At 46.0% G+C, this 23,344-nt stretch overlaps 2 pseudogenes; one reads left to right on the plus strand and one right to left on the minus strand.

Annotated features, from left to right (window-relative positions):
* Positions 1–16,865: 16,865 nt before the first annotated feature.
* On the minus strand, positions 16,866–16,984 carry LOC134913179 (5S ribosomal RNA; annotated as a pseudogene).
* Positions 16,985–18,772: 1,788 nt separating this feature from the next.
* LOC134913180 (5S ribosomal RNA) lies at positions 18,773–18,891 on the plus strand (annotated as a pseudogene).
* Positions 18,892–23,344: the final 4,453 nt, after the last annotated feature.

The raw sequence follows: 23,344 nt of genomic DNA on the forward strand, positions 1-23,344 counted from the left end.
TATTTAGTATTACTGAGTATATTGCTATTATTCTTATTATTATCACATTATAGAATGGAATGCACAGCGTCTTATATTATTTTATGATTCAAATGTTGGATACACACTAGGTGATTTTGTAAACAATATCACAAATTTTTACCCTCCTGAGCGATATTTGTATCATGCCAGCGATGGCCGATACACACTCCCGGGGATCGTTAATGACCCTCGCTGTCGCCTGTACATGCAGCTCAATCTGTTTATATCGTCAGATGCTGCATGTTCAGGCCGGCAACGGCATAACGCCACTGTACAATATCGCTTGTGATATTGCATAGTGTGTATGGCCTGGGACGGTAAAAACTATGCGATATCGCTTATACAGCATATCACATAGTGTGTATCAACCATAACGAATGTATGTTAATTGTGATTCCAATTGTCTTTTGCATAATGGATGATCTGTTGTGGTGTGAACTGTAGTGAACTGTATATTACTGTTCTCCTTGTATTCCAAATTCTTCTTTTTGTGTTTTCCAACCAAGCAACGTCCCTTAATCAACCAATAATTCCAAAGCCAGACTTCATTGAAGATCAATAAAAGACTTCTTGTTGGAATTGCGGACTTACTTCTGATTCGTATCAATCTATCCTAGCTCTCTGAAAACGGTACTAAGAGACAAGGGGGGTCATTCCGACCTGTACACACGCTGCCGCTTTTCGCAGCGTAGCTATTAGGTCACTACTGCGCATTCGTATGCACCGCAATGTGCAGGCGTGTCATACGGGTACAAAGCGGTTCGTTGCTGAGCGATGGATTTAATTAAGAATCCATTTGCACAGTCGATCGCTAGGAGATTGACAGGAAGAAGGCGTCTATGGGTGTCAACTGACCGTTTTGTGGGAGTGTTTGGAAAAACACAGGCGTGCCCAAGCGTTTGCAGGGCGGGTGTCTGACGTCAATTCCGGGACCAGACAGGCTGAAGTGATCGCAGCGGCTGAGTAAGTTCTGAGCTACTCACAAACTGCACAAAAATTTTTTTTTTTGCAGAGCTCGGCTGCACAGGCGTTCGCACACTTGCAAAGTGAAAATACACTCCCCGATAGACAGCGACTATCTGATCGCAGCGCTGCAAAAAGTAGCTAGTGAGCGATCAACTCGGAATGACCCCCAAGGTACGGGGAACAACATTTCAGGGGAAAGGTCCATCACATAGCCACCCAACACCTGTGATACTTCTCAACCACTTAGACATACCCTGCCAACCCCGGGGGTGTTACACTTAGAAGGTTTGATACATCTACCTCTAATAGTGATATGTAACGTGCACTTACTGGCTTGACATACAAAATTAGCTGTTGGGTAAAAATGTCAATGTAATATAAAATACTAATATATAACATAGGGCCTAATTCAGACCTGATCGTAGATGTGCTAAGTTTAGCACATCTACGATCAGTCACACTGACATGCGGGGGGACACCCAGCACAGGGCAAGTCCAACCAGCATGTCAGTCCCTGCCCCAACGCACAAGTACAAAAGCATCGCACAGCGGCAATGCTATTGTACTTCAGGAGTAGCTCCCAGCCAGCGCAGCTCCTGCGACCCGCCCACCCAACTGTCCGGCCACGCCTGCATTGCCTGGACCGCGCCCCCAAACGGCGTCTAAACGCTGCCGGCCCGCCCCCTCAGGCAGAGGCGATCAAGGGCTACAACAGCCGTCGGCTGTCTGCAATGCGATCAGGTCTGAATCAGCCCCATAAAGCAATGGTTCCCAAACTTTTTTGAATCACGGCACCTTACAGTATCACAATTGTTTTCGCAGCACCCCTAGGCCAAAAGATTATGGAAAAAATGAGAAAAAAATATTAAATGAAATAAGTGTTGCTTAGATGTCATTTAGGTTCAGTTGTGTGACCTTTGATGAATGGCAGCCACAAGTACTGGTTTTGCCTATTACATTGACCATAAATAATTTGAATTGGTCGTGGACTGGGCCGGACTGCTCATCTGGCAATTCTGGCAAATGCCAGAAGGGCAGATGGGCTGGTGGACTGGTCCAGTCCTCAGAGAGCAGGAAACGCCGCACGCAGCACAGCTCCCGGCTCTCTGTTTTGTTCTCCGTTGCCGCTGCAGTGCCCCGTTGCTAAGCAATATGGGGGCGTGCCACAACTCTGACTTGCAGCACTCCCCCATTTGCAGTGTCCGCGCGCCCCCGTTTACATGCGCACACGGATGCCAGGGCCGGAAAGAGGCCCTACTCCATCCCTGGTCCTGGACTACCAACACAGGGCACCCCTGCAAGTGCGCTCAGTATGGGAACCACTGCATAAAGTATTGAAGGTCAGCCACACTTGCCTACTGTCCCAGTACGGCCAGAAGTCTCCCTAAAATCGTGTGGCACTCCTGGCCACCTGGAAAAATGGGCAAGTCTCCAAAAGCCGTCCTCCATAGCCCACCCCACCTCTGCAGCCGTTGGCACCCCTTGCAGCCATCTGCGAAAGTGGGCGGTCGGGGAGGTCCGATGACAAATGGCGTCATCGGACCCCCCTCCCAGACTGCCCATTTTATAATTCCGGTAATCTGTGTGGGGGCTGATGATCGGAGCCGCAGGCAGGGAGGAAACAGCTATAAGGGATCTCAATAGATCCCTCTGGCACACAAGCTGCCGTGTACGCCATCTCAGGATGGTGTACAGTTTGACTGCCAATTTCCAAAAATAAAGCATTTTTCTAGAACTTCAGGAATATCACAATTTCTACTTAAGTATGGGGAGTGTGGAAATTATCGAGGCAGCTCTGTAGCAGGGAGATATGAGTGATATCGCCTTCATTACAGCCCTGAGGAATGAGGCTGACACTTAAAACTGAGAAACAGCAATGTAATCATTGTAAAACTGTCCAGGTACGTACGTGATGATGAATATGGCCTTAGTAGCATCTGCAATCACAGACTAGGATAGAGAATTCAACCAACATCTGTGCTGAATCACCAACGGTTTGGGTCGTTGGGTCGACTCAACTTAGGTCGACAGTCATTGGGTTGACCACTGAAGGTTGACATGGGAATTAGGTCGACGTGTACTATGTCGACAGGTGAAAAGGTCGACATGAGTTTTTGGACCTTTTTTGTCTCGTTTTCTTCGTAAAGTGACGGGGAACCCCAATTAGTGCACCGTGTCACCTCGCATGGCTCACTTTGCTCGGCACAGGGTACCGTTCCCAATTGTAGTCCACGTGGATTGTAAAGTATGAAAAAGTCCCAAATTTTTTTTTTTAAAAATTGAAAAACTCGTGTTGACCTTTTGACCTGTCGACCTAATGTCCATGTCGACCTAATGTCCATGTCGACCTATTGACCATGTCGACCTAACGACTGTCGACCTAAGCTGTGTCGACCTAACGACCTTATCCCTCACCAACAATAAAAAACAAATGATCAATTAGACATACATATGTGGCTTGGAGAACATTAATGGCCTGATGCAGAGCTGAACGTGCACCTGGTGGGGAGCGTATCTTGCGCATCAGCACTGCGCATGTTCCGGATCTGAGTAATACATAGCCGTGAATACTTTTTAAGTGCATCTCCAATTATATCTGAATATCTATCTATAGGATCTATTTATTATCATCCACACCCTTTTCACATTATTTTAGTATCACCTGAATGTACTAAAGGCATTTGGAGCAGTTTTCATGGAGCAGATTTAGAAACCCACATCGCATTCCCCATACTTATAATGGGAAATGTGATGTGGCCAAATTCACTAAAAAAAAAATGTGAAAAAATACCGCAGTGTGCCCTGTGATAATCTCGCCAGCTCAGGCTGGCGAGTTTACAGGGCAGCACTGCGATAATGTGGCATTTGACCAGCTTTCTCTGCCCTTGGCAGACAAAAGCTGAGCGAGGACCCGGCAGAGTGATCAGCTATGTGTGTCCGATGGACAAGCTGATCACAGTGTAAAAAAAATAAAAAACAAAAAAATAAATCATACTCACCTGTCCAGGGAGCTGGTGTCCGCTGCTCTGGTGAGCACTGCCGGGCGCCGGGTCCCCCATATGCTGCAATGTGACCCCGGTGCAGTAAAGTGATGCTGCAAAATGGCAGCACACTTTACAGCACTGGGGGTCACAGCGCAGGAGAAGGACCCGGCGCCCGACAGCCTTCTGAAGCAGCGCGGACCGGCTCCCTGGACAGGGGAGTATATTGATCTTCTGGGGGGAATCCGCAGCACGTGGGGTTAATCGCGATGGGGAGGTCCACCGGGCGGCGGGGGCAGCGCATGCGCAGCAGGACATCGGGGTATTTTTTACAAAAAATACCCTGATGATGCTGCGAAGAGGCTTCGCAGGGACAGAGCTTGACCGCAAGCTCTGTCCCTGCACGCGATAATTGATACATCCCTGCAATGTAATCAATTATCGCAGTGCAAATTTGGGCGATTTTATCACCTGTCATCCACATCCTGGATGCGGATGGTGATAAATAGGCCCCTAAATCATAAAAGGGGTATTAAATACTACACACAAAACTATGAAATCAAGTCCTTAAAGAACTTTACTTCAAAAAAAGAATAATAAGAAAAACAAACAGTAGACAAATATAAAAAGGGTATTACAGTACATACTCATCATGAGGATAAGTTTGTGAGCACAGACCGGTTCTTACTATGGGCCCAATTCAGAACTGATCGCAGCATCAAAATTGTTCTCTAATTGGCAAAACCATGGGGGTCATTCCGAGTTGATCGCTCGCTAGCTATTTTTGCAGCCATGCAAACGCATAGTCGCCGCGCACTGCGGAGTGTATATTTGCTGTGCAAGTGTGCGATCGCATGTGCAGCCGAGCGGTACAAAAATAGTTTGTGCAGTTTCTGAGAAGCTCAGAACTTACTCAGCCGCTGCGATCACTTCAGCCTGTCTGGTCCCAGAATTGACGTCAGGCACCCGCCCTGCAAACGCTTGGACACGCCTGCGTTTTTCCAAACACTCCCAGAAAACGGTCAGTTGACACCCACAAACTTCCTCTTCCTGTCAATCTCCTTGCGATCGGCTGTACAAATGGATTCTTCATTAAATCCATCGCCCTGCAACGATCCGCTTTGTGCCCATACGACGTGCCTGTGCATTGCGGTGCATACGCATGCACAGTAGTGACCTGATCGCTGCACTGCGAAAAATGGCAGAGTGCGATTAGGTCGGAATTACCCCCCATGTGCAGTGCAGGAGGCACAGATGTAACATGTGCAGAGAGAGTTAGATTTGGGTGGGTTATATTGTTTCTGTGCAGGGTAAATTTTGGCTGCTTTATTTTTACACTGCAAATTAGATTTCAGTTTGAACACACCCCACCCAAATCTAAAGCCCCGTACACACGGGGGGAGATGTGTGCTGAGCAATCTAGCATAGACCACTCAGCACACATCTCTCCCCTCACTCAGCACACAGCGCCAGAGCCGGCCATAGGTATAGGCAAACTAGGCAATTGCCTAGGGCATTTGATATGCCCAGTGGCATCAGCAGCTTCTGCTGATTAAAATGATATGCGGCATGCCTATATTCTGTGTGTAGCATTTCATATGCAGATACAGTCACAGTCTCGCACAGTATATAGGCATGCTGCATATCAGTTTAATCAGCAGAAGCTGCTTGTACATCCTAGCCACATAGCAATGCAAATAAGATGCATTTTCATAAAAAAAAGGTGCCCGACGTTATCATTGAGGCAATATTTATGAGGACACATCTGTATCCAAGCAGAGGCAGAGGTCACAGTGTTAGTGGCAGTGTGAGTGCTGTGTGCATGTGAGTGGGTTGGTTGTGCAGTAGTGTTCAGAATATGTGTAAGGAGCATTATGTGTGTCATGTAAAAATGCATCAATAATGTGCAACATATGTGTAAGGGGCACTGTGTGTAATTATGTGTATAAGGGTATTAATAATGTGCGGCATATGTGTAACCGGATACTACTGTATGTGTGTCATTATGTGTATAGGGGCACTAATAATGTGCAGAAAATGTGTAGGGGACACTGTGTGTGTCTTTATGTGTATAAGGGAATTAATAATGTGCAGCATATATGTAAGGGACATTATGTGTAAAAGAGCATTAATAAATAAAGGGGCATTACTGTGTGGAATTATGTGTATAAATGCATTACTGTGTGGCATTATGTGTATAAGGTGCTCTCTTATGTGGTGTTACGTATAGAAAGGGCACTACGGTGTCGTCTAATATGAATAAAGAGCAACAGGGTGTGGTGTAATGTGAATTAGGAGCAATTCAGTGTGATGTAATGTGAATAAGGGGCTCTACTGTGAGGAGTAATGTTTATAAGGTAAAGTAATACTACTGTGGGATGTAATATGAATTATGGACACTATCGCATGATCAAATGTGAATAAAGTTGCAGTACTGTGTGGCGTAATTGGAATTGGGATTACTATTGTATGGCCATGCCCCTTGCCAGCAAAAACACACCTCTTTTTGGGCTGTGTGCCAAATGTGCGAACTGTTCCTATTTAAAATATAGGGGGTACAAACACCAAAATAAGGACTGCTATGGGTGAGGGGTGATGGTGGTGGGAAAGAGGTGCAAGGTCAGAGGCGGAACCAGCGGTGGTGCTAGGGGGCACCAGCCAAAATATTGCCTAGGGCATCATATTGGTTAGGGCCGGCTCTGCACAGCGCGATGTGTCCAGAGTGAGGGGGCGGTGGGGCGCTCATCTCACCTAGCGCTGAACTTGAATTTCTAAGCAGTCTAGTCAGATTGCTTATAATTTAAGCATGGATCCCTCTTGTGTACCCCCCTTAACTCTCTCTGCACAGGTTATATCTGCCCCACCTGCAGTGCACATGGGGGTCATTCCGACCTAATTGCACGCTGTGCTTCTTCGCAGCCATGTGATCGGGTCGGAACTGCGCATGCGCAGCGGGCGCATTGCGCAGGCGTGTCATTGCCCGGCGTCGGCTGTCACCAGGCAGCAATGCCGCTAGCAAGGAAAGCGGTCGCAGTGGCAACCGCAAGAAGATTGACAGGAAAAAGGCGGATCCAGGCGGAACTCACCGTTTTCTGGGAGTGGTGAGTCCAACGCAACCGTGTCCAGGCGTTTGGAGGGCGGATGTCTGACTTCAATTCCGGGATCTGCATCGCTGGATCGATCGCACAGGGTAAGTAACTCTTACCCTGGTCTTCTTTTACAGGAAACTTTTTTTGCATAGCAGGGCTGCACAAGTGTTCGCAGCCCTGCTATGCAGAAATACACTGCCCCATAGGCGGTGTCTAGTTGATCGCACGGGTATCAAAAAGTTGCAACGTGCGATCAACTCGGAATGACCCCCAAGGTATTGCCCATTAGAAAACAATTCTGCTGCTGCAATCAGTTCTGAATTAGGCCCTATGTCTTTGCCGGGTGCAGTACGGCTGACCGGCGGTCTCCTGACCGCCGGTCAGCTTACCGACGCCGGGATCCCGGCAGCATACCGACGCCGGGATCCCGGCGGGGAGGGGCGAGTGCAGCAAGCCCCTTGCGCGCTCGCTGCGCTCGCCACGCTGCGCTCGCCACGCTGCGGGCTCGGTGGCGACCTGCGGTTGCCACTTGTTCTAATCCCACTCTATGGGTGTAGTGGACACCCACAAGTGGAAATAGTCCCTGTTGGTCGGCATGCCGACCATCGGGACAGTGACCCGTCGGGCTGGTGGAGGAGGTCGTGTGACTGTCGGTCAGCTGACCGGCGGTCACATGAATACCACTCGTCTTTCCCTTTGTCATTTTCAATATTGATTTGTTTTATTATTGATAAATTGATAAACATTGTTCTATTTAAGTTGTTGCAAAATTCAAACCGATATATCTGTAGTAGCCAGAAATGTAATCTCTTATCTACTGTGACGTCACATAATTTACATACGCATGATAGGGGCAACTTCCATTGTGATGAGCTTGTTGATAAGTCCAGGAACAGAACATGCCCCTGATACAGCAGGGTGTGGATCATTAGATCGACAGTGTCCAGGTCGACAATGTTTAGGTCGACCACTATAGCTCGACAGTCACTAGGTCGACAGGGTTGGAAGGTCGACAGGGTTTCTAGTAGAGATGAGCGCCGGAAATTTTTCGGGTTTTGTGTTTTGGTTTTGGGTTCGGTTCCGCGGCCGTGTTTTGGGTTCGACCGCGTTTTGGCAAAACCTCACCGAATTTTTTTTGTCGGATTCGGGTGTGTTTTGGATTCGGGTGTTTTTTTAAAAAAACCCTAAAAAACAGCTTAAATCATAGAATTTGGGGGTAATTTTGATCCCAAAGTATTATTAACCTCAAAAAACATAATTTACACTCATTTTCAGCCTATTCTGAACACATCACACCTCACAATATTATTTTTAGTCCTAAAATTTGCACCGAGGTCGCTGTGTGAGTAAGATAAGCGACCCTAGTGGCCGACACAAACACCGGGCCCATCTAGGAGTGGCACTGCAGTGTCACGCAGGATGGCCCTTCCAAAAAACCCTCCCCAAACAGCACATGACGCAAAGAAAAAAAGAGGCGCAATGAGGTAGCTGACTGTGTGAGTAAGATTAGCGACCCTAGTGGCCGACACAAACACCGGGCACATCTAGGAGTGGCACTGCAGTGTCACGCAGGATGTCCCTTCCAAAAAACCCTCCCCAAACAGCACATGACGCAAAGAAAAAAAGAGGCGCAATGAGGTAGCTGTGTGAGTAAGATTAGCGACCCTAGTGGCCGACACAAACACCGGGCCCATCTAGGAGTGGCACTGCAGTGTCACGCAGGATGTCCCTTCCAAAAAACCCTCCCCAATCAGCACATGATGCAAAGAAAAAGAAAAGAAAAAAGAGGTGCAAGATGGAATTATCCTTGGGCCCTCCCACCCACCCTTATGTTGTATAAACAAAACAGGACATGCACACTTTAACCAACCCATCATTTCAGTGACAGGGTCTGCCACACGACTGTGACTGATATGACGGGTTGGTTTGGACCCCCCCCAAAAAAGAAGCAATTAATCTCTCCTTGCACAAACTGGCTCTACAGAGGCAAGATGTCCACCTCATCGTCACCCTCCGATATATCACCGTGTACATCCCCCTCCTCACAGATTATCAATTCGTCCCCACTGGAATCCACCATCTCAGCTCCCTGTGTACTTTGTGGAGGCAATTGCTGCTGGTCAATGTCTCCGCGGAGGAATTGATTATAATTCATTTTAATGAACATCATCTTCTCCACATTTTCTGGATGTAACCTCGTACGCCGATTGCTGACAAGGTGAGCGGCGGCACTAAACACTCTTTCGGAGTACACACTTGTGGGAGGGCAACTTAGGTAGAATAAAGCCAGTTTGTGCAAGGGCCTCCAAATTGCCTCTTTTTCCTGCCAGTATAAGTACGGACTGTGTGACGTGCCTACTTGGATGCGGTCACTCATATAATCCTCCACCATTCTATCAATGTTGAGAGAATCATATGCAGTGACAGTAGACGACATGTCCGTAATCGTTGTCAGGTCCTTCAGTCCGGACCAGATGTCAGCATCAGCAGTCGCTCCAGACTGCCCTGCATCACCGCCAGCGGGTGGGCTCGGAATTCTGAGCCTTTTCCTCGCACCCCCAGTTGCGGGAGAATGTGAAGGAGGAGATGTTGACAGGTCGCGTTCCGCTTGACTTGACAATTTTGTCACCAGCAGGTCTTTCAACCCCAGCAGACCTGTGTCTGCCGGAAAGAGAGATCCAAGGTAGGCTTTAAATCTAGGATCGAGCACGGTGGCCAAAATGTAGTGCTCTGATTTCAACAGATTGACCACCCGTGAATCCTTGTTAAGCGAATTAAGGGCTGCATCCACAAGTCCCACATGCCTAGCGGAATCGCTCCGTGTTAGCTCCTTCTTCAATGCCTCCAGCTTCTTCTGCAAAAGCCTGATGAGGGGAATGACCTGACTCAGGCTGGCAGTGTCTGAACTGACTTCACGTGTGGCAAGTTCAAAGGGCATCAGAACCTTGCACAACGTTGAAATCATTCTCCACTGCACTTGAGACAGGTGCATTCCATCTCCTATATCGTGCTCAATTGTATAGGCTTGAATGGCCTTTTGCTGCTCCTCCAACCTCTGAAGCATATAGAGGGTTGAATTCCACCTCGTTACCACTTCTTGCTTCAGATGATGGCAGGGCAGGATCAGTAGTTTTTGGTGGTGCTCCAGTCTTCTGTACGTGGTGCCTGTACGCCGAAAGTGTCCCGCAATTTTTCTGGCCACCGACAGCATCTCTTGCACGCCCCTGTCGTTTTTTAAAAAATTCTGCACCACCAAATTCAAGGTATGTGCAAAACATGGGACGTGCTGGAATTTGCCCATATTTAATGCACACACAATATTGCTGGCGTTGTCCGATGCCACAAATCCACAGGAGAGTCCAATTGGGGTAAGCCATTCCGCGATGATCTTCCTCAGTTGCCGTAAGAGGTTTTCAGCTGTGTGCGTATTCTGGAAAGCGGTGATACAAAGCGTAGCCTGCCTAGGAAAGAGTTGGCGTTTGCGAGATGCTGCTACTGGTGCCGCCGCTGCTGTTCTTGCGGCGGGAGTCCATACATCTACCCAGTGGGCTGTCACAGTCATATAGTCCTGACCCTGCCCTGCTCCACTTGTCCACATGTCCGTGGTTAAGTGGACATTGGGTACAACTGCATTTTTTAGGAGACTGGTGAGTCTTTTTCTGACGTCCGTGTACATTCTCGGTATCGCCTGCCTAGAGAAGTGGAACCTAGATGGTATTTGGTAACGGGGGCACACTGCCTCAATAAATTGTCTAGTTCCCTGTGAACTAACGGCGGATACCGGACGCACGTCTAACACCAACATAGTTGTCAAGGACTCAGTTATCCGCTTTGCAGTAGGATGACTGCTGTGATATTTCATCTTCCTCGCAAAGGACTGTTGAACAGTCAATTGCTTACTGGAAGTAGTACAAGTGGGCTTACGACTTCCCCTCTGGGATGACCATCGACTCCCAGCGGCAACAACAGCAGCGCCAGCAGCAGTAGGCGTTACACGCAAGGATGCATCGGAGGAATCCCAGGCAGGAGAGGACTCGTCAGACTTGCCAGTGACATGGCCTGCAGGACTATTGGCATTCCTGGGGAAGGAGGAAATTGACACTGAGGGAGTTGGTGGGGTGGTTTGCGTGAGCTTGGTTACAAGAGGAAGGGATTTACTGGTCAGTGGACTGCTTCCGCTGTCACCCAAAGTTTTTGAACTTGTCACTGACTTATTATGAATGCGCTGCAGGTGACGTATAAGGGAGGATGTTCCGAGGTGGTTAACGTCCTTACCCCTACTTATTACAGCTTGACAAAGGGAACACACGGCTTGACACCTGTTGTCCGCATTTCTGGTGAAATACCTCCACACCGAAGAGCTGATTTTTTTGGTATTTTCACCTGGCATGTCAACGGCCATATTCCTCCCACGGACAACAGGTGTCTCCCCGGGTGCCTGACTTAAACAAACCACCTCACCATCAGAATCCTCCTGGTCAATTTCCTCCCCAGCGCCAGCAACACCCATATCCTCCTCATCCTGGTGTACTTCAACACTGACATCTTCAATCTGACTATCAGGAACTGGACTGCGGGTGCTCCTTCCAGCACTTGCAGGGGGCATGCAAATAGTGGAAGGCGCATGCTCTTCACGTCCAGTGTTGGGAAGGTCAGGCATCGCAAACGACACAATTGGACTCTCCATGTGGATTTGGGATTTCAAAGAACGCACAGTTCTTTGCGGTGCTTTTGCCAGCTTGAGTCTTTTCAGTTTTCTAGCGAGAGGCTGAGTGCTTCCATCCTCATGTGAAGCTGAACCACTAGCCATGAACATAGGCCAGGGCCTCAGCCGTTCCTTGCCACTCCGTGTGGTAAATGGCATATTGGCAAGTTTACGCTTCTCCTCCGACAATTTTATTTTAGGTTTTGGAGTCCTTTTTTTTCTGATATTTGGTGTTTTGGATTTGACATGCTCTGTACTATGACATTGGGCATCGGCCTTGGCAGACGACGTTGCTGGCATTTCATCGTCTCGGCCATGACTAGTGGCAGCAGCTTCAGCACGAGGTGGAAGTGGATCTTGATCTTTCCCTAATTTTGGAACCTCAACTTTTTTGTTCTCCATATTTTATAGGCAGAACTAAAAGGCACCTCAGGTAAACAATGGAGATGGATGGATTGGATACTAGTATACAATTATGGACGGACTGCCACGGTTAGGTGGTATAAAAAAACCACGGTTAGGTGGTATATATTATAATAATAATACAATTATGGATGGACGGACTGCCTGCCGACTGCCGACACAGAGGTAGCCACAGCCGTGAACTACCGCACTGTACACTGGTTGATAAAGAGATAGTAGTATACTCGTAACAACTAGTATGACACTATGACGACGGTATAAAGAATGAAAAAAAAACCACGGTTAGGTGGTATATATTATAATAATAATACAATTATGGATGGACGGACTACCTGCCGACTGCCGACACAGAGGTAGCCACAGCCGTGAACTACCGCACTGTACACTGGTTGATAAAGAGATAGTAGTATACTCGTAACAACTAGTATGACACTATGACGACGGTATAAAGAATGCAAAAAAAACCACGGTTAGGTGGTATATATTATAATAATAATACAATTATGGATGGACGGACTGCCTGCCGACTGCCGACACAGAGGTAGCCACAGCCGTGAACTACCGCACTGTACACTGGTTGATAAAGAGATAGTAGTATACTCGTAACAACTAGTATGACACTATGACGACGGTATAAAGAATGCAAAAAAAACCACGGTTAGGTGGTATATATTATAATAATAATACAATTATGGATGGACGGACTGCCTGCCGACTGCCGACACAGAGGTAGCCACAGCCGTGAACTACCGCACTGTACACTGGTTGATAAAGAGATAGTAGTATACTCGTAACAATTAGGATGACACTATGACGGTATAAAGAATGAAAAAAAAACCACGGTTAGGTGGTAGGTATATAATAATAAATAATACAATTCTGGTCGGACGGACTGCCTGCCGTGTGCCGACACAGAGGTAGCCACAGCCGTGAACTACCGCACTGTACACTGGTTGATAAAGAGATAGTAGTATACTCGTAACAATTAGGATGACACTATGACGGTATAAAGAATGAAAAAAAAACCACGGTTAGGTGGTAGGTATATAATAATAAATAATACAATTCTGGTCGGACGGACTGCCTGCCGTGTGCCGACACAGAGGTAGCCACAGCCGTGAACTACCGCACTGTACACTGGTTGATAAAGAGATAGTAGTATACTCGTAACAATTAGGATGACACTATGACGGTATAAAGAATGAAAAAAAAACCACGGTTAGGTGGTAGGTATATAATAATAAATAATACAATTCTGGTCGGACGGACTGCCTGCCGTGTGCCGACACAGAGGTAGCCACAGCCGTGAACTACCGCACTGTACACTGGTTGATAAAGAGATAGTAGTATACTCGTAACAATTAGGATGACACTATGACGGTATAAAGAATGAAAAAAAAACCACGGTTAGGTGGTAGGTATATAATAATAAATAATACAATTCTGGTCGGACGGACTGCCTGCCGTGTGCCGACACAGAGGTAGCCACAGCCGTGAACTACCGCACTGTACACTGGTTGATAAAGAGATAGTAGTATACTCGTAACAATTAGGATGACACTATGACGGTATAAAGAATGAAAAAAAAACCACGGTTAGGTGGTAGGTATATAATAATAAATAATACAATTCTGGTCGGACGGACTGCCTGCCGTGTGCCGACACAGAGGTAGCCACAGCCGTGAACTACCGCACTGTACTGTGTCTGCTGCTAATATAGACTGGTTGATATTTAAAGAGATATTAGTAGTATACAACAATACTATACTGGTGGTCAGGCACTGGTCACCACTCCTGCAGCAAAAGTGTGCACTGTTAATTAATATAATTGTACTCCTGGCTCCTGCTAACAACCTGCAGTGCTCCCCAGTCTCCCCCACAATTAATTATAAGCTTTTAATTTATACATTGATGACTGTGCAGCACACTGGGCTGAGCTGAGTGCACACAGACTGAGTCACACTGTGTGACTGACTGTGCTGTGTATCGTTTTTTTTTTCAGGCAGAGAACGGATATAGCAGAGAGAAGTGAACGGATATATTATATTAAATAAAAGTTAACTAGCAACTGCACTGGTCACTGACTGTGGTAAACTAACTCTGTCTGCGACTCTGCACAATCTCTCTCTATCTAATCTATCTATCTCTATTCTAATGGAGAGGACGCCAGACACGTCCTCTCCCTATCAATCTCAATGCACGAGTGAAAATGGCGGCGACGCGCGGCTCCTTATATAGAATCCGAGTCTCGCGATAGAATCCGAGCCTCGCGAGAATCCGACAGCGTCATGATGACGTTCGGGCGCGCTCGGGTTAACCGAGCAAGGCGGGAAGATCCGAGTCGCTCGGACCCGTGGAAAAAAAAGTGAAGTTCGTGCGGGTTCGGATTCAAAGAAACCGAACCCGCTCATCTCTAGTTTCTAGGTAGACATGTGCTAGGTCGACAGGTCCAAAGGTCGACATGAGGTTTTTTGGGGGTTTTGGTATCGTTTTTTTTGTAGAGGCTCACTTCGCTTGCCATGCTTCGGGCAAGGTGCCTTGCTCCGCTACCGCTTCGCCCGGCACAGATTACCGTTCCAATCGTAGTCCACGTGGATCGTTAAGTATGAAAAAGTTCAAAAAAAGAAAAAAAATGTGAAAAACTCATGTCGACCTTTTGACCTGTCAACCTACCACATGTCGACATATAAACCCTGTCGACCTTCCAACCCTGTCGACCTAGTGACTGTCGACCTATAGTGGTCGACCTAAACAGTGTCCATCTTCAGACCGGTTCCCGATACAGCACATGCTAGCTCTAATATCAGACTGCTTCTGTCTCATGCCTTCCTCCTCACTCTTTTTCAATACAAAAATAAAGGTTCTTATTGAAAATATAACTTTCCCCATGAATCGCTTGCAATGAAAATGTGATAACAAGTAACAGCGTCATATCAGGGCACAATGAATGTGGTGATTATCGGTGTACTAACAGATTGTGGTAAGACTAGACATGTATAGAGCACATTATTGCAGATGACATTTCTCTAAGCTGGATACAATCAGCACAAGACAGAGCATTACGTGCAGGAGAAACTGGAAAGGTCATAAATAAATAGGTGGCATACAACTTTCTTGGATCACAGAGAATGCTGCTGGGTGCAGACCTATAATGGGTTTCCTATCTTACAGCGTCAGTGACCCGCAAAGTGTTTGGTAAATTCTCAACACTGTGTCTGACAAGTTCATTTAGAACAGGAAACCAGAGGGTTCATAAATGCAGAGGCGGGTTTCTCTATGTGTTCTTCCTAAACCCCTGAAGCCATCTTCCTTCCCCTCTTTGGACTGGTGGCATTGAACCAGCAAAAATATAATGCTGTCGTCAGTTAGTGCTCTGAGCCAAGAATACAACAAAAACCATAGTACTTCACTGTTCACTAAGCTAAAGCACTTTCAGGATGCTGAGAGAGCAAATATCCACAATACTGAGTGAAAACAGGTAACAGCTCTAAAGAACATCATGTCTCATACGTTCATGTGCTTAAGGCATCAGCAGACTCTTGGTTCTAAATACAGCAGTGCCCCCAACTCACATTGGGGGTAATTCCAAGTTGATCGCAGCAGGATTTTTGTTAGCAGTTGGGCAAAACCATGGCCCTCATTCCGAGTTGTTCGCTCGTTGCCGAATTTAGCTATATTGCGATTAGTCGCTTACTGCGCATGCGCAATGTTCGCAGAGCGCATGCGCTTAGTTATTTTACTCAAAAGTTAGGTATTTTACTCACGGCATTACGAGGATATTTCTTCGTTCTGGTGATCGGAGTGTGATTGACAGGAAGTGGGTATTTCTGGGCGGAAACTGGCCGTTTTATGGGTGTGTGTGAAAAAACGCTGCCGTTTCTGGGAAAAACGCAGGAGTGGCTGGAGAAACGGGGGAGTGCCTGGGCGAACGCTGGGTGTGTTTGTGACGTCAAACCAGGAACGAAACTGACTGAACTGATTGCAGTGGCAGAGTAAGTGTCGAGCTACCAAGCAAAAGAGCGACCAGGCACTGGTATAAAATAAATTCCAAAAGAATTGTGAAAAACCAAAGTTGGACAATTAGCCTTTCAATTGCAGGTCCCTTTTGGTGGTGCGCCCCGAGCCAGAAAGTACAAGTACTAAGGAGGGTGAAAAAGAAAGCTCTTGTGTGGGCGCACTCTTATGAATCAATTAACATTAAATTATGACAGAAACATTAAAACGTATGTTTATTATTCAACTTTAAAATTGAAAGATATTCCCTATGTGATCCTAAATGGAGGTGTACAAATTAGAAAAAGGTGAGAGAAAGAATAATGGATATAGATTATATATATAACCTTAAAAAGATAAAAATGTTCTGGTCTGTTGAATCACACAAAAAGGATTTTAGAAAGGTTGCAGACACAAGATAGTCTAGCAGCCGTTTCACCTGACCAGTACAGATAATCTGTATTAATGAGACCAACCAAAGAGATCAGTACTATATATTGGAGAACCGCTTGGATTGGGTTAATACCAGATAATTAGATATTAACCTGTTAAAGAATTTTAGCAAATTAGGAATGTTTAGATCAATATACCCTAGACACTGGTAGAAGTGAAGGAGAAAAGTTAGAAATAGTACGTAGTGGTGATATTGCTGTTGGTGTCCACCCTTAAAAAAGGGGAATAGTCCGTACTCTACAAAACCGGGTATTCCCAGGGAGTCTCCTCTCAAGGTACTGACCTGGCCCGACGCTGTTTCGCTTCCAAGATCGGACGAGATCGGGCATTAGCAGCGTGGTATGATAGTAGAGAGACTATCTACCAATGAGAGTGCACCTATATAGGAATAGTAAGAGGATTTATAGAAAAGATAAGATCGAAAAGTGTGTGGATCTGCTTTCCACGTTAGGCAGGGTAAAAAGAATTGCCACACTGTGGCATCGTTAACCCTGGATCGAGGATGAGAGTCCACAGAATGATAGTAGAGGAGAGGGAAAAATAAGATAAAGATGGAGAACTGAATGATAAGTAAGTTAGAATAAATTGATTTGATCTGCAATCTGCAGGATTGATGAGCTGTAATAAACACAAAAAATCCTAGCTGTGTAATTCACATATACCTTTCTGTTTTCCTTAATCCATTCATGGGGGCAGTATCACAGAAGTAATAATCATGACTGAAGTTAGAGAATGATATCAGACCATTTTGTGTACCCCACTATTCCTCATGTTGAAAAATGGGTGTAGTACTGTGAGTGGGTCTAGTCTGCAATCTATAAGATTATCTGGCTATAATAGGCACAGAAATTCTAACAGCATGATATACAGTATAAATCAGAATGTCTGAATAAGATAGGCACTAATAACAAAGATAATGGAGACTCCAAAGTCATATATATGTATAAAAGGGGTAAATGATACTCAAGATGTCAGGTATGGAGACAAATGGTAGTAAATACTGCTCCAAAGAAGATCTCGTCCTGAAATTCGTGGAACTGCAATCAATAGGATTAACTAACTATCATAGGCACAGAAATTCTAACAGCATGAGGTGCAGTATAGATCAGAGTGCCTGAATAGAATAGGTACCAATAGCGAGGATAATAGAGACTCCAAAGTCATATACATGTATGAAAAATAAATGATACTCAAGATGTCAGGTATGGAGACAAATGACAGTAAGTACTGCTCCAAGGAAGGTCTCGTCGTGAAGTCCGTGGAAAACGCGTTTCGCCCGTCGGGGCTTGTTAACTTCCGGGATCTAGAAGTTAACAAGCCCCGACGGGGCTCTATTATCTATTATCTATTATCCTCGCTATTGGTACCTATTCTATTCAGGCACTCTGATCTATACTGCACCTCATGCTGTTAGAATTTCTGTGCCTATGATAGTTAGTTAATCCTATTGATTGCAGTTCCACGAATTTCAGGACGAGATCTTCTTTGGAGCAGTATTTACTACCATTTGTCTCCATACCTGACATCTTGAGTATCATTTACCCCTTTTATACATATATATGACTTTGGAGTCTCCATTATCTTTGTTATTAGTGCCTATCTTATTCAGACATTCTGATTTATACTGTATATCATGCTGTTAGAATTTCTGTGCCTATTATAGCCAGATAATCTTATAGATTGCAGACTAGACCCACTCACAGTACTACACCCATTTTTCAACATGAGGAATAGTGGGGTACACAAAATGGTCTGATATCATTCTCTAACTTCAGTCATGATTATTACTTCTGTGATACTGCCCCCATGAATGGATTAAGGAAAACAGAAAGGTATATGTGAATTACACAGCTAGGATTTTTTGTGTTTATTACAGCTCATCAATCCTGCAGATTGCAGATCAAATCAATTTATTCTAACTTACTTATCATTCAGTTCTCCATCTTTATCTTATTTTTCCCTCTCCTCTACTATCATTCTGTGGACTCTCATCCTCGATCCAGGGTTAACGATGCCACAGTGTGGCAATTCTTTTTACCCTGCCTAACGTGGAAAGCAGATCCACACACTTTTCGATCTTAACTTTTCTATAAATCCTCTTACTATTCCTATATAGGTGCACTCTCATTGGTAGATAGTCTCTCTACTATCATACCACGCTGCTAATGCCCGATCTCGTCCGATCTTGGAAGCGAAACAGCGTCGGGCCAGGTCAGTACCTTGAGAGGAGACTCCCTGGGAATACCCGGTTTTGTAGAGTACGGACTATTCCCCTTTTTTAAGGGTGGACACCAACAGCAGTATCACCACTACGTACTATTTCTAACTTTTCTCCTTCACTTCTACCAGTGTCTAGGGTATATTGATCTAAACATTCCTAATTTGCTAAAATTCTTTAACAGGTTAATATCTAATTATCTGGTATTAACCCAATCCAAGCGGTTCTCCAATATATAGTACTGATCTCTTTGGTTGGTCTCATTAATACAGATTATCTGTACTGGTCAGGTGAAACGGCTGCTAGACTATCTTGTGTCTGCAACCTTTCTAAAATCCTTTTTGTGTGATTCAACAGACCAGAACATTTTTATCTTTTTAAGGTTATATATATAATCTATATCCATTATTCTTTCTCTCACCTTTTTCTAATTTGTACACCTCCATTTAGGATCACATAGGGAATATCTTTCAATTTTAAAGTTGAATAATAAACATACGTTTTAATGTTTCTGTCATAATTTAATGTTAATTGTTTCATAAGAGTGCGCCCACACAAGAGCTTTCTTTTTCACCCTCCTTAGTAAGTGTCGAGCTACTCAGAAACTGCTAAGAAATTTCTATTCGCAATTTTGCGAATCTTTCGTTCGCAATTCTGCTAAGCTAAGATACACTCCCAGAGGGCGGCGGCTTAGCGTGTGCAATGCTGCTAAAAGCAGCTAGCGAGCGAACAACTCGGAATGAGGGCCCATGTGCACTGCAGGGGAGGCAGGTATAACATGTGCAGAAAGAGTGAGATTTGGGTGGGTTATTTTGTTTCAGTGCAGGGTAAATACTGGCTGCTTTATTTTTACACTGCAAATTAGATTGCAGATTGAACACACCACACCCAAATCTAAAGGGCCCTACACACTGGCCGACCCGCCGCCGAGCTGCCCGACGGCAGATACGGCCGACGAGCGACCCGGCAGCGGGGGGGGCAGTGACGGGGGGAGTGAAGTTTCTTCACTCCCCCCGTCACCCGGCTGCATTGAAGTTCAGGCAAATATGGACGAGATCATCCATATTGGCCTGCATGTACAGCCGACGGGGGACCAGCGATGAACGAGCGCGGGGACGCGCATCGTTCATCGCTGGAGCCTCCACACTGAAAGATATGAACGAGTTCTCATTCATTTATGAACGAGATCGTTCATATCTTTCAAAAAATCGGCCAGTGTGTAGGGCCTATAACTCTCTCTGCACATGTTAAATCTGCCTCCCCTGCAGTGCACATGGGGGGTAATTCTGAGTTGATCGCAGCAGGATTTTTGTTAGCAGTTGGGCAAAACCATGTGCACTACAGGGGAGGCAGATATAACATGTGCAGAAAGAGTTAGATTTGGGTGGGTTATTTTGTTTCTGTGCAGGGTAAATACTGGATGCTTTATTTTACACTGCAATTTAGATTGCAGATTGAACACACCTTACCCAAATCTAACTCTCTCTGCACATGTTATATCTGTCTCCCCTGCAGTGCACATGGTTTTGCCCAACTGCTAACAAAGATCCTGCTACGATCAACTCAGAATTACCCCCATGGTTTTGCCCAACTGCTAACAAAAATCCTGCTGCGATCAACTTGGAATTACCCCCATTATGAGCTACACTGTGCTGAAAATTCACATTATATGCCACAATGTGCCCCCTCCCAATTCACAGTATATGCCACAGTGGGGATGCAGTTAATTTGCCGGCAGTCTGAATCCAGGCAGTCAGAATCCCGACGCCGGAATCCCGACTGCTGACAATACCAACAGCAGGAATCCTGGCTCACAGGGGCTATTCCCAATTGTGGGTGTCCACTTGTGGCGAGCGGACTCTTTGCGCTCGCCCCACTGCTGGCATACTGACGGACGAGATTCCGTTGTCGATATACTGACGTCCAGCACCCTGACCGTCGGTAAATAATACTGAACCCCCACAGTATGCCCCTAAGTCACATTATATGCTACACTGTGTACCTAAGTCACATTGCATGCTACACAGTGACCCTAAGTCACATAATATGTTAAACGGTAATCCTAATTTACATTACAAGCTACACCAGTGGTTCTCAAACTGTGTGCCGTGGTACCCTGGGGTGCCTCAGGACACTTGCAGGGGTGCCTTCGATTGGTGGCCCAGGACCAGTTCAAATTATTTATGGTCAATGTAATTGGCAAAACCAGTGCTGGTGGCTGCCATTCATAATACATGTGGTCAAACAGAAGCAAATCTTGTCCCTCACCACACAACTGACCCTAAGGATGACATATAAACACAATTTACTTAATTTAGTATTTCTTTCTAGATTTCTCAATAAGAAACTTTTGGCCTAGAGGTGCCGTGAAAAAAATTCTGATACTCTAGGGCGCCATGCTTAAAAAAAAGCTTGGGAACCACTGAACTACACTGTGCCCCTAAGTCACATTATATTGTACACCGTGCCCCTAAGTCACATTATATTGTACACTGTGCCCCTAAGTCACATTATATTGTACACCGTGCCCCTAAGTCACATTATATTGTACACCGTGCCCCTAAGTCACATTATATTGTACACTGTGCCCCTAAGTCACATTATATTGTACACCGTGCCCCTAAGTCACATTATATTGTACACCGTGCCCCTAAGTCACACTATATTGTACACCGTGCCCCTAAGTCACATTATATTGTACACCGTGCCCCTAAGTCACATTATATTGTACACCGTGCCCCTAAGTCACATTATATTGTACACCGTGCCCCTAAGTCACATTATATTGTACACCGTGCCCCTAAGTCACATTATATTGTACACCGTGCCCCTAAGTCACATTATATTGTACACCGTGCCCCTAAGTCACATTATATTGTACACCGTGCCCCTAAGTCACATTATATTGTACACCGTGCCCCTAAGTCACATTATATTGTACACCGTGCCCCTAAGTCACATTATATTGTACACTGTGCCCCTAAGTCACATTATATTGTACACCGTGCCCCTAAGTCACATTATATTGTACACCGTGCCCCTAAGTCACATTATATTGTACACCGTGCCCCTAAGTCACATTATATTGTACACCGTGCCCCTAAGTCACATTATATTGTACACCGTGCCCCTAAGTCACATTATATTGTACACCGTGCCCCTAAGTCACACTATATTGTACACCGTGCCCCTAAGTCACATTATATTGTACACCGTGCCCCTAAGTCACATTATATTGTACACCGTGCCCCTAAGTCACATTATATTGTACACCGTGCCCCTTAGTCACATTATATAGTACACTGTGCCCCTAAATCACATTATATTGTACACTGTGCCCCTAAGTCGCATTATGTTGTACATTGTGCTCCTACGTCACATAGGACGGGATGTATTAAAATACATTGCTGCCCCTCGTCGCACACCGCAGCGATGCTAATCGCATATGTACTAACATATGCGATTAACATCGCAATGCGGTGACAGAGCCCCCCGCGATACCTGTCAGATGATTGTGCGGGGATCTCCGTCACCTCCTTGGGGACTCTCACCTCCTAGGCATCGGCAAGCAGGCAGCAGTCAGTCCCGGGGTCCTCCTCATCCTCCCTGCAGCCAGAAGGACCTCCGGATGTGTTGCTGGGGGAGGAGGAGTTTGGGTTCAGGGACCAGGGCTGCCTGCACACAGGTATGCCGGGGGGAGGAGGGTCGGCGCAAGGCGGTGGGATGAGGCAGCTGGGTAAGTAGCCCATAGGCTTCTATAGGTTATCAAAAGATGACGATACCCTTGGCGGCGAAAACCCGGAGGCCGGATCTTAGTACATATTCGGTAAAACCCCTGAAAACGGCAGTTTTACCGAATTTTCCCTTTAGCACATCCAGCCCATAATATGCTATACTGTACCCCTAAGTCACATTATATTATACACTGTGATCCTAAATAACATATTGTACACTGTGCCCCTAAGTCACATTATAGTGCACACTGTGCCCCAATACTTGCCTACCCTACCGGAATGGATGGGAGGCTCACGAAAATTGGGTGGCCCTCCCGCGCCCCTGGAAAGGTGGGCAAGTCTATCGCTTTCCTGATAGCCCACCGCACCCCTCCTCGGCCACCCACAGCAGTGAACAAGTGGTCCGAGGAGAATTGCGTCATCGTAGCTAGGCCCCCCCTGGTCTACAGTGCATGTTTTCACGGCACTGTAGAGCAGGGGGCGGAGCAATGTTGATGCTATTGTGATGCCACGCCCCCAGACTGCCCACCTCCCTGCCAGTTACGCCCTCGTACAGCCCATCTTATCACTGGCCATGCCCCACAGACAGCCCACCTTGCAGCTGGCCACACCCCCAAGCACCTACCATGATGCCACCTCCCAGAAGAGGGGGCAGCAAAGTAGGCAAGCATGTGTGCTTCTAAATAACATTATATGTATACTGTTCCCTTAAATATTATATGCCACACTGTGCCCCTAAATCACATTGCATGCCACACTGT

This window comes from Pseudophryne corroboree, chromosome 4, assembly GCF_028390025.1.
Source record: "Pseudophryne corroboree isolate aPseCor3 chromosome 4, aPseCor3.hap2, whole genome shotgun sequence".
Classification (NCBI taxonomy): Eukaryota; Metazoa; Chordata; class Amphibia; order Anura; family Myobatrachidae; genus Pseudophryne; species Pseudophryne corroboree.